Here is a 10418-nt window from a genome sequence, read left to right as displayed (position 1 = left end):
TGAATCTTAAATTCTCAAATTATCTTGAAAATCTTATAAAATAAAGTGTTTACATTTCCTTCATCCATGATTGAAACATCTCTTCCAAATAACCACTTCCTCATTTATTATTCACTGATATTATAGTTTCCAGAGGAAATTGACTTTGGTCGCAACTCAAATTGATCAGGTTGGTTAGAATAAGCAAGAAAAAGTAGGAATAGCAAGGATGATTTTGAAATCACAAGTTGATAATTATTTACAGTTACATATTTATGGTTTAATAGCCATTTCTCTTTTAAAAATTTGATCATTTTAATTAATGATGAAATTATAACCTTTTAGTGTTTTATATTTAGTTGGCATAGTATCCATTGTCTATGTCACCATTCATTTATGGATTTGCTCTGGTTTTCAGTTATTTGCTGTCAAATTCATCACTGAAGCAAACATCCCTGCACAGATTTTCCTGTGTATACCTCTGAGTATGTGGAGCAAATGCTGAGAAATGGGCTGAAATGTTTGTCACCTATACTATTTCTCTTTTGAATAGATGCTATTATGTTGGTCTCTGTTTGGGCTGTGCCAATTCATGAAATTGATTTTTCTAATCTATTGTTCAATTAAGTGGTTGTTCTCTTAAAATCCTACACCCCTGAAAATACCCAATTAGTTTTCTAAATATATCCAGCACTTTCACATCTCCCTGCCTTTGCTTGGGTTGAGGAAAAATCTTCAGCAACTCTTGTAACTGAGGCTTAGTATTACCTCTCTACCAAATTTTTTCCCATACTCTCAGTCCCACATTATTGGTAGAAAAGTTGGAGGGTTTTTCTTTGATTCCCTTAGTGTCTTATCTTTAACTCCTGTATAGCACTTACAATGTAGGTTAGTTGTTAATGTATTATGCCAACTATAGGGAAAAAAAGGATCTTTCCTTATCCATCACAAGGATCGTAGCTGACACCCCTATAACAAGAGAAAAACAAAATATTATGTACTTGTCATACACCTATAGAAATAAAGACCCACATAAAATTTATTGTATTTTTATGTTTAGGTTCAATGAATAATGGAAAATTCCAAAAAAGTATGCTTGGAAAAAGCAATGTATGATCTAATGATAATAAATTGGAGGGAATATAGCAAGGCCTATTTGTTCAATTCTCTTCTCCTCTCTGTGTGGTACTCCACTCCTCCAGGTATGGAAGAGTATTATTTTAATGTGGTGGGTATTATAACCAGCATTCAGTGGAAGTGGATTGTGGATTCCCTTTATGATCTGCTCTTCCACAGAAAGGCAAGGGAAGGGCAGAGTGACCTCCATGGTGCTGCATTTTGGGGTAGTATCTCTCGAGCCCCAACACAAGCAAATTGATAAGATGGAGGTGTACCAAGAAGTTGTGGTCTGCCACACAGGTCCTTAGGCTCCAGAAATAATTTGTTTTGGTTTTCTCCCTTCCTCTCTTATTCCTCATTCCCTTTTTTATTCTTCCTTTTGGTAGAATAACATAATAAAGTGAGTGATTAACAGGAAGGAAACAAATTATATCAGTAATTATTCAGAATGTTAGAATAAACTGCACTTAAATAGATGCTTCTGAATGCTTTAGCAAATGAATATGATTAACCACTGTATGTGTTAACACTGATTGTGTGCTTTACCATACTAAGTATGTTTCTGCATATGTACATATGGTATATACTCATAATTACATATTTGGATATGGAAATGAGTCACTGACTCCAGCAGAACCATTACAAATGAATTTCTATCTTAATTAAATTGAGTTGTAACCCTCATAGTTGATTACCCAAAGAGCTCATTTTTAAATGCATATGACTCTCAATGGCTCCAATGGAAGAGAGTCCTTCACTAGTGATGAATGTTACAACTTTTAATTGAAGCAAGGTACCTAGGATATTAAGATTATATAAGATGTTGTCAAAAGAGTTATGACTTAATAAAATTATAATTTAAGTATTCTGGTCAAAACAATTTTCTAAAATTAGATTAGAAAATGTGATAAGGGCAAAAGAATTACATTCTACAAAGAAATATGATTGTAAGTCTTTACCTTCATGGTGTACTTTTACTAATTTTATTTTTCTGTAATTACAGTTAATTTTAGAAGCCACTGTTTTGTCATCAATGCTCCTGTTGCAATAGATGATATCGGTATAGACCAAGGAATGTAAAGTTTCATATGAGTCTCTCCCAGGAGGCAATGTACAAATCAAAGGTAAATTTTACATTAGTATCAATAATACTATAGGGTGTACAGTATATTGAATGTCCTTGGCACTTAAAACATACAATTTTTAAAAGAATGTAAAAATATGGTATATCACTGTGTAGTCCTTAAACCTCTCTTTCAATAGTATAGAAGAATAATGCAGATTCTAATCTTACTGCTAAAATTGTCACATATAGATTTTTAATTACAAAAATTATAAAGAATTATAATTATTTTGCCTTTTTTAAAGACACTCCTATAAGTTTTCACTTCTCCATTAATCAGTTTTTGTACTTCAATGAGCATGTAATCAAATTTATATTTCAACATCCCCCAGGTGTTTAGAAAATGGCTTAGAGGCAGACAAAGTCTTAAAATTTGATCTTAAAATTGTATGCTTACATTCAAAACTTAATATTTTCAAATGGAAGATGAAATTTGACTTATTTTTTGACTTAATTTTTTGGAGAAAATTTCAATTAAGGGAAAAAAAGACTGTCATTAAAGAAAATGAGTCCAAAATCATCACATAATTATTTTGCAAATGCACTCTTTATTTAGATTCTGGGAGCACACCATGTCTCCAGTGACTTTGTAGTTCTAACACTAGATGATGTTTCTCTCTGACATCTCTGCCCCTGGGTTTCAATAAAAATGTGTCCTGGAAGCTGTCCCACTTCATTTTTCTAAATCCCTATAAGCAGAAATATTTGCATATGAAAATCAGGCAGGTCCTGTACTCTGCCTTTATGTTTCCTTAAACAACTTGCTTATTGAGTGAAGCTGAGGATACAGATAGGGCACAGAGTTCTGGATTGAGAACTGGATTAGAGAACTTTAAAAAATTTACTTCTAAAAATTTTATTTTACAGATTTATAGAGGACAATGGTAAAATTGACAGACGTATACAGTGTGTACAATTAACATAGTTAACATTTCCCTCTCTTTTAAAAGTATTTTTGCTTAAAACTTATAATTGTATTTACATGGCATATTGCAGCATTTCAATCCACATGTATACTATGTACTGATCAAATCAGGGTAATTAATGTTTCTATCTCCTAATCATTAATTTGTGTTTAAAGACTTAAAAATAGTCTCTTTTAGTAATTCATAAAATTTATAAGTTTATTGTGAGTGATAGTCACTCCACTGTGCTGTAGAACATAAGAATTTACAAATTTGAATTTTGGTACCAATTATCTAACCCTCCTCTAGCCTCTTCACCCTCACCCTTCTTTAGTCCCTAGTAATCCTTATTATATATTTTTATCAACTATTTGTAACATCCACATATGAGGACAACCATATGGTATTTGTCTTTCTGTATCTGAATTAGTTCATTTAACATAATGACTTCCAGTTCAATTCATTTTTCTGCAAATAGGATATCATTCCTTTTTTATGAATGAATGGTATTTCATTGTGTATATATACTATATTTTCTTTATTGATGCATACATTGATGGGCAGGTTGATTTCAAATTTTAACTATAGTGAATAGTATTTGTAATTAAATGTCCTTTATTAAAGAGAGCTTTTATTTTATGGGTTATATAATTCTGTGATAATTTGTGTTAATGTACATTTACTTTATTTAGAATGTAAATCCTACATGCATAGTAAACCTTTCTAAGTTTTGTGCATGTATGTGGCTTTGATAGATACCACGGAATGCAAAGGAGCAGATTTCATGGTTTGCTTACGGACTTATGAGCTTTTAAGTGTCAACCAGAATTACATTACCTTGCTTCTACATTCAACTAAAATTTTTCTTTTTTTCCTGATCAAAAACTACATCATCAGAATTGGAATAATAGAAAGGCATTAAAGTTGCTATTTAAGAGTGTAACTGAAACTATGGGGAGCAGAAAGGTGTGATAGATACGTTTCCTCACCCAGCATAAAGATCATAGCCTATACTCCTGTAACAAAAGAAAGCTAATGAGAGAAGAAAAATTTTTATTTAGTTTTATGTGATACAGTAGCCTTCAGAAAGAAAAACCCAAAGACCTAGAGAAACTTTGTAATTTTATGCTTACCTTTGATGTAGAATGGACAGCCTTGTAACAGTGTGATTGGACATAAGAGTATAATGCTATGGTAATGAACTACACTGTAGTGGGAACTCAGCAAGACCCATCTGTTTAGGTTCTTTTGGTCACTCTGTGTAGCATTTTTTCCTCATGGTTACGAGGCAGATTCTCTCTGAAGTGAGAGACTTACTATTACATTCAGAAAGGGTGGTTAGATAAATTCCTTATGGCCAGTTTTCTCATGAAAATGAGGAAAGCAAGTGACCTTGCTTCTGAGGCCATCACAGTACACTTGAATTCAATTAGTTAGATATATCATGTTCTGAGTTCTGACAAGTCACAGTGTGGGTAAAATTTTTAAGTGGTAACTAAAACTCACTTTGGCCAATTGTTAAGAAGACTTGATCTTACTTATGAACACCTTTTCCTAAATTAGCTCAGAATGCATTTATGTGTATATCACTCCAAACACCAAATCAGTTGGTTAGAGTTTAAATAAAATTAAGCCAAATTTGCATGAATTATTCCTGGAAGATCAATGAGTTTACACAAATAAAAAATATCTTACTTTTTTGCAAATATGTCCAATAGGCAATATTAGTATCTCCATTTTGGAATTTAGAATCTAGGAAGGGGAAGTAAAAAATGTTCCTTACCTGACATACAGATGGCTTCATTGTTTCTGACCTGTTTTGGAACAACAGCCTCATATTTATACTGGAAGCAGTACATACATGATAAAACCAGCAAGTGGTCCTCTGATTTGGCCTCTTATCAAGCTTCTTCACCTTCAGTCTATTTAAAAACTAGTGCTGATGAAACATTTATGCCTTCTACTTATTTGTTGAAAGAGGGAGGAATGATTTTTTATCCTCTTGATCTCAGTTTGAAGCTGGGTTTGTATCACAAGAGGACATGAACTGTTTTTCATCTTGCAAGGTCTGTTATTTTTACACCTCAGTGCCCTAATAGGGTTGGTGAAGCCAATTATAAACAAAAGCACTGACTCATCCAACTGATATTTATGTGTACATATTTACTTTTTGAATGTAAATGCGTACTACTCAAATGAGTGTTGTTTAATGAAGATAGTCAGAACTGAGGCAACTTCAGGTTGCAAATGCAACCTAAAGAATGCCAGGGAGCAAGCCAGATGAGCCTTAAGCCAGGACAAATGAACAAAGTCTCTCCTTTAATGTTCCGTTTTGCTCTTGGAGTCTAAAATTTAAAATAAATGTAAGAAAGAAACCAGTAAAAATAAATATGTAGTATATCCAGGCATAGAAAGACAAGTGCTGCATAATAACACTTAGATGAAAGATTTAAATGGTTAAAGTTCATTGAATCAAAGAATAGAATGGAAGTAATTAGGGACTGGTGGAAAGAGGGAATGAAGTTAATAATCAATAGGCATAAAATTTCAGATATTCAAGATAGTAAGCTCTAGAAATCTGCTGTAGAATATTGTACTTATATTATAAAACAACGTATTTTACACTTAAAAATTTTAAGAGGGTAAGTCTTATATTTTTTCTTAAAATAAGAAAATTTTAAAGGAGAATGTATTATAAATACTCCTTTGCTAGAATTTTTTTTGATAACATACTACTTACCTTACTCTTATTCTAAACAATTGCCATTCCAGTGTAACTCATAGCAGAGAAAACTTCATAATTCTCAAGAAAGTTCTTTTGATAATAGTTCCCCAATAAAGTAATAGTTTTATGGCCATAAGTTATAGATCATGACAAGATTTGTATATTGTTGAATCTTTGAAAGACTTTTTTTTTTGTTTTTCCTTTTCAAGAGTGGAATATTAATTCTTTATGCATTCTACTTAAATAATTTTAAAGTTACTTTAGAATCCTGAAAATTTAATGAAGAAGAAAAAAAGAGTTGTCTGTGGTGGATTAGTTTTTGCAAAAGCATGTAAATAACTATTTCATTGAATGCAATAAAGAAAGGAAAGAGGAAAGTTCTCAGGAATCTTATTTTTTTTTATTATGCCTACTCAAGATGAAAGCCAGGATGATGTACAGTTAAAACAGTGCAGAAGCATGGACATATTTCTGAGGTGTCAGAATACAGGTTTGGAGAGACTGTGTTATGGTTTAAATATAAGGTGTCTCCCATAACTCACATGTGAGATAGTGCAAGAATTTTCAAAGGTGAAATGATTATAAGAGGTGAAACCTGGTTAGTGGATTAATCCAATAATATGGACTAACCAGGCAATAACTGTAGGCAAGTAAGGTGTAGCTGGTGGCTTTAGATAATTGGGGGCATGCCTTTGGGGTTAACATTTTGTCCCAGGTGAGCAAAACCCACTCTTTGCTTCCTGGTTGCCATATCCTGAGCTGCTTTCCTCCACTATATCTTCTACCATCATGTTTAACTTCACCTTGGACCTACAGTCATGTAGTTGGCTGAACATAGACTGAAACTCTGAACCCATGAGTCAAAATTAACTTGTCATGCTCTAAATTGTTCTTGTTAACTGTTTTGGTCACAGTGACACAAAATCTGACTAAAATAGACTATTTCTGTATTCTCTGCAGAACCTAGATCAGAATGCTAAGAAAAAACTTAGCCATTGTAGGGTTTTGATACACTGGCAGGTGGCTGTGCTGTGACCCACTGAAAACCTTTGTGAGCATTTACAAAGAGATTTTATAAAATGTGGCATTTTCCCTCAAGAAATTGTAAGTTAGGGAGCCCAGAAATAAACCCAAACATATACATTTAGTTAACTTTTAACAAGGCCACTATTTCAGCTTTTTCACTGCCATGACCAAAAGAACTGACAAGACCAATTTTAGAGGAGAAAAAGTTTATTCGGGGCTCACAGTTTGAAGATTTCAGTCCATAGATGACTGACTCCATAGCTTCGTGTCTGAGGAGCAGCAGACAGAATATCATGGCAGAAAAGTTCACTGGAGAAAAGCATCTCAGAACATGGCCACCAAGAAGCAGAGAGAGCTCCCCCTACTACCATGGACAAACTTTGTACCTCAAGGGCATGCCTCTAGGTACCCTCCTTCTCCAGTCATGGCCTATTTGACTACAGTTACAAGCAAGTTAATCACTATCAGGGGATTAGTGCACAGTTAGATTAAGACTCTGATAATCCATTCTTTTCACCTCTATACTCTCTCATATTGTGTCACACATGAGCTTTTGGGGGATACTTCATATCTAAATAATAACAGAAACAAACAAACAAACAAAAAAAAAAAAACCATGGGGAAAAACAGTCTCTAGTTGTACTAGGAAAATTGAACTTTTACATGTGAAAGAGTGAAAATAGATCCTGATCTTATACCATCCCCCAAAATCAACTAAAATGGATAAAAGGCCTAATCATAAGGCCTGAAATCCTTAAACTCTTAGAATAGAATATAGGCAGAGAGCTGCCTGTTACTGACATTGGTAATGATTTTTGGATATCTTGCCAAACGTTCAGACTGAAAAAGTGAAAATAAATAAGGGGACTAAATAAAAGGAAAAAGCAACTGCAGAGAAAATAACCAACATCATAAAAAAATCATGAACAGATTTGGAAATAAAAAATTTGTAAACTCTATACCTAAGAAAGTGGTGAATATTCAAAATTTATAAAGAACTCATTGAACCCAATAGCAGAGACACAACCCAATTAAAAAAGGGCAAAGGACCCAAATAGACATTTCTCCAAAGAAGGCAAAATGGCCAACACATGTATGTAAGAGTACTCAATATTACTAATCATCATAGAAATGCAAATAAAATCACAACAAAATACCACTCTATACCTGTTATGACAATTTCCATCTAAAGATCAAGAGATAACAAATGCTGACAAGGGTGTGAGAAAAGAAACCCCTATCCAAGTGTTGATGAGAATATAGATTGGTGGCCTTGTTAGGTAAAATCATATAGTGGTTCTTAAAGAAATTAAGACCTAGCAATCTCACTTCTGATTATATACCCAAAGAAAATGGACTAAATAACTAAGATACGGAAACAACCTAAGTGTGATCAACTGATGAGTTGATAAATTGTGGTGGGTGTGAGTACAAAATAGAACATTATCTTTCCCATAATGCAAATGGAACTAGCAGACATTGTACCAAGTGAAATGTCAGATTGAAATAAAAGTATTGCATGATCTTCTTTATATGTCAATCTATAAAAGTCATATATACATATATATAAAGAGAGAGAAAGAAAAAATAGAACAGTAATTATGAGGCTAAGGAAGAAGAAATGGGAGCTATAAGAAAGAGGATACAAAGTAGCACATATGTGTGAAGAAAATGTCTATCATGATAATGTATCATGTGGGACTTAGTTAATAAAATTGAATTATTTTTGAGATTCTTCATAAATGAATAAATTTTATTGCTTTACCATTAACCTGTTTTGTCTATAGCCCAGATGTGGAATGCCTAAAAAACTTATATTTAGTATATAATGCATGATTATGTAATATATATCATAATAATATGGTAAAACAATAATAATATTAATATCATATATGTTTGATTTCCAACCTACTTTAATTTTTGTGAGATGTTCACAGAATTGAAAACTTGGGAATAGTATTTGAATACACACACACACACCCATACACAAGGGTAATAATGTGAGATGATGTGTTAATTTGATTTATCATACTATCAGTTTTACACACACACACACACACACACACACATACACACACACTTAAATTACAATTCAGTTAATTAACTGTAATTTTATGTTATAATATAAATGAATATAGAAATGTCCAATTTAATCAACCAAGGCTGTCAAAATTCAGTAAAGTACATAGTCTTTATATATCTCAATCACTTTTCAATAAATCTATTCTTTTTCTCTCATTTATAAAAATTGGATCAAATTTATATTTAGTATTCTTGTCTTAAAAATTCTGAAGATATTTCGAGACAGTGAAAACCTAAATTCCTGGTAATCTGAATAATCCTTTTGACGCAGGCCATAATCAGACTCATTGAAAAGGAGGGAAAAATGTAAATGGGGTAAAAGATGGTTGTAAAGGGCTGGGGAGAGAGCTCAGTTGGTAGAGTGCTTGCCTTGCAAGCACAAGGCCCTGAGTTCAATCCCCAGCACCACATACACATACACACACACACACACACACACACAAAGATGGTTGTAAAGCCAATAAAAATTAGAATAAAATGCATTAAAATATTAAATTTTAGAAATTCTAGAATAACAATGTTATTTTTAAAGGGATTTATGTTCATGAATAGAATTCTAAGGGTGGATTTGTCTTTTTCTCTTTACAGGAAATTCTATTTTTTTCTAGCACCTAAGTTCTCTATGGAAAAAATCATGCTAGTTTGTTTACTGCTAGGAACTCAGCCTGAATTCCATGTGCTTTCTTTTAACCATTTTAATGTAATTTCAAGGGGAAAATATCATTCCTCTAAATTCTTCCCTGCTCATTTACTGCACCTCACCTCACTGCCAGAATCTTTAATGAAAGCACTCATAAAGATGAAATGAAGAATTAGCATTTTTATGAATAAACAGAATCACAGCATAAAATTTGCTCTCAAAAAAATTAAAAAGAAAGCAAATTAAAATAAGACTGTGGATTTCATTTGATAGCAATTAATTTCATTTAGATTTATGACATGTGAGCTGGGGACTATAACTTAGCAGTAGAACACTTTCCCAGCATGTGTAAAATCCTGGGTTCATTTACCAGCACTGCCCATCACCCCACAAAATTCAGATTTAGACACATAATGTGATTAAAGAAATAATTACCAAGGAGAAAGAATTAAGTATTACATTTTTAAGGATATGAGTTCCTTAAACTTCCATATGACTTTCACTCTTACCAACTGACACCCTAAGGCCTAAGAGTGTGGTTTCTCCTCCAAAAGTCAAGTCTTGAACATGGGCTTCAAACTTCCTATTGCTCAAATCATTAGTAGCACAACTCTTCATAGTTTCTGACTGATATCATCCTCAATGTCATGATGACTTTGAAAAGATAGAAAGGTCACTTAGTGTGTGGTTAAGGGTGTGGGTTCTGGAGACAGACTGCCTGGGTTTAGAATGGGGTTCCACAATATTGGACTACCTAGCCTTAAACAAATGTGCCAGTTATAAATTTGTTGTATTTTAAATCCAAATCCATCCTGCTTT

This window comes from Sciurus carolinensis, chromosome 12, assembly GCF_902686445.1.
Source record: "Sciurus carolinensis chromosome 12, mSciCar1.2, whole genome shotgun sequence".
Lineage (NCBI taxonomy): Eukaryota > Metazoa > Chordata > Mammalia > Rodentia > Sciuridae > Sciurus > Sciurus carolinensis.
Note: the sequence above shows the minus strand (reverse complement) of the source record.